Genomic DNA, 6,352 nt, shown 5'->3' with positions numbered 1-6,352 from the left:
ATTATGCTTTAATTTTAGAAGCAGACGATAATAATATCTTCATTCCCAGGGCTCGCCCTTTGTGATACATACCTGGGCAGATGACGAACTTTCAGATGTGAAAGAAGATAAGCAGGTAAGTATTAAGGAATACTCAAAAGTGCCTTTACATCATGCACACTTACGACACTGACAGTTCTTCAATTAACCATCATAGTTTTGACCTGGAGAACTTCTGTGAATTTGCAGGTTCTTTCTACTTTCAGGCTGCAATGGACTGCACAGACTAGCGCAAGGTTGATCAACCAAAGCCAGATATAACAAAAATGATTTTTAAGGCAAAAAATACATTTTCCCTCATCCTCACACACTTTTTCCCCCGCACACCCTTATGCCTAGTCCATCTTGTGCTCTTTGATAAGATACATGTTTCCTACAGAGTTAATTTTGATCACCTACAGTCAGCCAGCTGTGTGGCAGCTTTCAAGCTTTGATACGTCAGGCTGTAACCTTGACAGACCAGCCAACATACTGACCAACTCAGCATGACAGAAACACAAACTCAAATTATTAGTGACTTAACAGGACTCAGTTAGGAACAACCCCTTAACAGGCAGGCAGGCCTGCAGAGCAGTAGTTCATTGAACCGAACAACCAGAATATTCAATAGCTTGTCTAAGAATCCTCCTCTCTAAATACACGTTAACCCATGCTTTGGAAATGTTCCCTGCTAAACCTAGGAGATTACCGGCAGGTTTATTTTCCAAAGCAAATGTTTCAAAACACAAACATATTTTCCTCTTTCAAATAATTCTTTGATACTCACTTTCTTTTGAAGGCTTTTCATACTCACTAAAACAATAAAAGCATCCGTGCTTGGTTGAAGCTCTCCGTAGGCACCACTCAGTTCATCAGGGCAGACGTTCACGCTGGAGTCAGTAAAGGCAGCACATTTCAGAGGCAAGAACCAAGTCTCTCTCTGCAGTTATACTTGTGATGCACATAGCAATGGGGTTAATTATTGCAATGAAGCAATCCCCCGTCATGACAAAACATTCCGGGAAATGAAACAAGCTGACACATCAGAAAGTTTCTTACTCCTTTATGCCAGTGAATTCAGGTAAAGGTAATCACAGCCTAAAATGTCGTCCATTGTGGGCACATATCCAGTATTTTATCAGTTTGGTGGAAAACAGCATGTTTTCATCCCTTGACAACAGCTCCTCACTGGTTTCTCTGGGTCAAATAAAACTCCAGAAAGGAAGATGAAGCATGCAGCTCGGGTTATATATAACTAAAGAGTCACTGGATTGACCTTACTCAAAACCAACACTGGAAAACATTTTCCTCACTGAAGGATTACATACAATAACATAGAGTCTGAAGATTTCTTTTCCTTCACAGCCATCCCCTTCCTTAAATTGCCCACAGCTTCCTGAGCCATTATTCTGCACCCCCTAGAAAGGAGCTACATGGGAACCCACAGGGTCCTCACTCCTCTTGGAGCTGAGGTCCTTGGAAAGCGCACCGAAAAGGTGCATGTGTAAGTTTGAATTTCAAATTTACTGACTACCTATTGCATTTTATTGAAGGATTTATAAATACATAAGTTTGCCAGAAAATAAACAAATGCTGTATCAATTGAGCTTCCCAAAACCTGCAACTGGATTTGACTCAGTACCAGTAAAACCACTTTTCTGAGCGTGCTGTAACATGGTTAAGAAAGAACAAAGCAAAGTGCTATAAAACCACCTGAGAAAGATGAAGTACACTTTTCTCTAGCCTTGTACCACACCAGTGTTTTCAGACACCAGCCATTTTTCTTGATTTACCAAGAATTCCCAGCTGTTTCTGCCATTCAACAATTACTTGCTCCTGGCCAATTGTTTTGTTGTGTCTCTTCTGGACCACTGTCAGCAACATCCCTAGACTGTAACTTTGCTTTGTAGCCTTGGGCCAGTTATGAAAACTCCGGATTGTTGCAGTGAGATAAATGATTCTTGGGTACTAAGGAACAGAAGGGTTTGGGGAAGGCTGTCCAACTCTGAAAAAACACCCAAGAACACGTGTCTTCCAGAAGTGAGGGGAGGAAGGTTGTGATGTTCTTACGCAGGGAGATTAGAAAGGCAGTCCAGGAGAGATCCAGCTGTCAAATGCCCTCTCCCACTGCCAGGTTTTTCTGGCACAAAGAACAGGCACAAAGCAGAAAGCCTGTGCCTGTATCAAGAGATGCTGCTAGGCATTCCCTCTGTTCCACCACCACACACACCCCCCCTCAACAAGCCATGAAAACCAAAAGGGAGTGTCAGAGATGCTCTCTGAACCACATCTGGTGCGTGTACCAGTCACAGAGAACTGTGAAAATGTCAGAACTGATTGAAGGGCTTGAAAAGCAGCCTTGCAATGCAAGAGTAAAACAGAATCAGCGAGCTCCTTCAGCAAAGCGGAGGTGGAAAGTTTACTTCAATTATTTTGATGCACAGAAAAATGGTGGGAGCTTTACTCCTGTTATCCAATGGCTGGACACTCTCCTAAATGATGCACTCCCTTCGAAAAGCTGTCTGGTTCGGTGCGTTAAGGATCAGGTTGCAGATGCATGGGGAAGGCTCTCCTGCTGGACTTCCCTTTGTCTGTCTTGGCAGCCAAAAACATGCTCTGCCTCCAGATAAATTTCATCTCCTCAAATCCTAATCATATACTGCCTTCTCTGTGGCACAATGGCTTATTTCTGGGTCATTTCTATACAATTCTGGAAGACCAACTTGGATTTGATAATGCAGGGGAGCAGAGGGGGGCCAAATATTCTGTATTTCCACTGATAGAAAGGAATGGCTGAATACCAGCTGGGATTGTATGACTACGCTCTTTCCAGTAATAAACATATAAAATACAGCAGAGGAGAACAGATAGAACTGGTGCAGGGAAATGGTACACAATTCAATAAAAGTTACGTGTCCCTAATGCTACAAACAGATCACTAACACACTCAAATAGGTTTATCCATTCTGCACTGCCTCTAATAGCACTCTCTAGAGAAAAGCATTTCCTAGACAAACACATTTTAAAAAAAATAACACTAATTCTATTCTGACAATTTTTGTGTGTTTCTTTTTAAGTAGAAAATAGAACTGTTACATATTCATTAGACAGGGAGCAGCTCTAAGTGTTGTGCCACACTATTAATATTTATTTTACTCTGGGTTTTTTTGTCTTGTAAAAAGAAATACAATTTTTTCAATCCATCAGTTTTCATTACTAAAATAAAAAGGAAAAAAAAGGGCAAAAAGCATGATAGGTGACAATGAAATAGTTAAGGCCTTAATTCAGTGAGTAATAATTTACATAATTTAGTAAAACAGGGCAGCAGTCCTCTCACTGAGGTCAAGAGAAAAAAAAAAAAATCACATGCTTTAAGTTAGCCATGTACCCATACACCTCGCTGACATTTTCCACCCACTCTTGCTTGGAGGAAGGATTACTAGAACATTACTATCCACTGTTGCCCATGTCTTTCGATGGAGGTTAACAGAGCAACACGATGAGACATATGGTCTTCTCCTGGCACAGTCCAGTTTTTTTGCACAAAATTTGCACAATCAACACTTCATATGCTGGTCTATGAATGGGACAGATGAGGTGGATACACGCTTCTTTCTGCTCGCGCTGATGGGGGTTAGTCTCTGGCAGAGGTACCGAGCACAGTGCTAGGAAATCATAACTAGTAAACACATAAGTTAAAGCCAGTAACCTCTCTGTGTAGAAGCAGCAGCTGGGTGAAATAAATCACCTGGACAAGACAGTCTGCCAGTGCCCTTTGTCAAATTAGAGTATAAAGTAAGAAGAAACTGTATACAAAGCAAAGCAGCAAAGCAGCAGCTAGGTTTAATGCAGCCTGGATGACATTTTACTGAAAGAGCAATCTGTATAGCAAAGATTACAGAAAATTAATCTTGTTTTCTAAATATATTTAGTGTTTGTACACAATGTTCCATTGACACCAGGAATGTGTACTATGTACCTGCAAAACTTTAAACAGTTTTGTTGACCCCTAGGAAAGCCAGCTGCAGGAAATGATTTAACACGAACATACCACTCACAAAAGAATAAATTATGCTAAGGATTTACGGCAATTCAGTACAAGCAAAACAAACCACTGCCTTTTGAAGGGCATCATAGAAGACTATCTTTTCAACTGCTGAAATGAAAATAAATGCACATCAGCATACAGTAACAACCTCTCATGCATTTCCACGTAAAAGCTTCTTAAGCTTTGAAATTGTGTATTTAAACTAATTGGTTTATGTGCTAAAAGAAACAGAAAAGGTAGTAAAAATTGTGTCCTCTCTCTTTACCTTTTCTCCATTAGGATACTTAATGTATTTCCTTACATGATTACCTGAGTTCATCTACTTCAATAATGTAACAACTGAAATATGCATTTACCTCTTGCCATTCCTTTTCTACCCCCCTCCTTTTAAGCTGTTAAACCATGTTCTGAAGCCCCTAAAAGTAGTGTGACATCTGTGAAAGGATGTATTTTGTTTTTAATGCATGCACTCAGCTGCAGATTTCACTTTGAAGTACTTAATTCTGAAATACCTAAATTAATCCTGTGTCCCAGTGAAATGGCACTAAAGCATTCAGAACGACCGATGAAAGGGTCGTGATAAGAAATGGACCTGACACACCTTATCCTTTTTTGTTCTGCTTTGTAGCAGCTTTCCTGTCCCCCTAGAAAGTACACAGCATTTTTGCTCCGCACTGTTCCAAGGCCCACATGTACCTGGAAAGGAATTCAGAAGAGAGGATGCGAGAGTTTTAGGATGAACTGTCTCAAACCAGTAGACAGGTTAATGGGATGCAAAGTGGAAAGGCCAGGCACAGAGTTGCAACCTAAGATGAATTCTTCTGGTAAGAGGAAGGCTATTTTCTGTCTATACTACAAATTCCAATGCCTCATTTCCCACTCTACTCATTCTGTTACTGTTAACTTCTGGGGCAAGCCACACAATCCTTTTACAGCCCAGTCTGAGCATAGGATCGTTTCAGCATCCACAACACACACAGTGATGTGACAGGGCAAGCCAGGGAGAGGCTGTGGCTGTGGTTTGACCCCACTGCTTTGAGGTAGAGGCGAGGAGGGAAGAGGATTGAAGTCCAAGACATTCACACCCAGAACAAAACCAGGCTTTTCCCAGGCAGCCACGCTAATACTTTCTCTGAGACACAAGCAGCATCTCTAACACTTCCCCAGAAACAGAACTGGAAAAAAATACAGTTTTCTTCTTGCAGTATAGTCCATTTTTCGTCCTGAGCACTGAAACCATCCACCCCTAATCACCAACTGCTTGTTTTGCCTGTTTAACACCTATATGATCTTAGCTGTTGATCTCAGAGACAGTAGGAAAAGATATGCCACCTCATCACCCAGTGGAGACATTAAGCATCCAGATGCTTGTTTGACATGCTCTTAAGTATTGGTGATTTACTTAATCAGGTCTCACAAAGAAGCAAATTAAACCCGTGGCTATTAGAAACAATGAGTGCTTTTTAATAGGGACAGTAATTTTGCCCAGGCTGAATGAATCCATTTGCTTTCTCCATGACTTCCCTCTGGTCGTGTATTGTAGTCACACTCTCACGTACATACACATGCACTCTTGCTTTGTCTCTATAAGGGCTTTTTAATAAAATTAATACTGTTGCCAACTAATTCCTTGACTCTGCCAAGCAAACTGAATGACCCTAACCATTAAAGTCTCAGAGCTGTCCCTGCCCAGAATAGCAACTTCACCATCTATCACACTAAAAAATAAAATCCTAAGGTATCCCAAAATTTGGGGAGCTATTCAAAGTTTGATTTTATATTCTTCTAATAAACATATCAATCAAAACCAGAACTGCAGAGTAAGATGCTAAATGTTTACTTATTGATGAAGGAACTCCTAGAATATTTTACTAATGGCTCAGACTTGATTAATATAAAAATAGATCTTATTGATTTTGGTTAAAAAACATTTTTTTTTAAAGTGCTCAACATGCTGCCAGCAGAAATATATTATGAAGTGCACAGAAAAACTACCATTTAAAAGGAAGAAAGAGCCAGCCAGGCAGAGACATTAGAAGGAGACAAATTATGAAGCCCTGGTCAATCTCACTGAAGCAGCACCAGCACTGGAGGCAGCCAGGGCCAGGCTCCAGTTAACATACTACTATGAACTAAAGATCACAAGTCCAAATTCAAGGCAGACAATATTTAGCTCAAAAAGCAGGACACGCTTTTCTACCAGTGCTTTCCCCATGAATAACATTTATTAAAATGAGACAAATCTTTCAGTCTGTATGACGGATACATTTTAAATGGTAAACCACA

The sequence above is a fragment of the Falco peregrinus genome, chromosome 1 (genome assembly GCF_023634155.1).
Source record: "Falco peregrinus isolate bFalPer1 chromosome 1, bFalPer1.pri, whole genome shotgun sequence".
NCBI classification, from domain to species: domain Eukaryota; kingdom Metazoa; phylum Chordata; class Aves; order Falconiformes; family Falconidae; genus Falco; species Falco peregrinus.
This window is presented reverse-complemented; position numbering follows the sequence as displayed.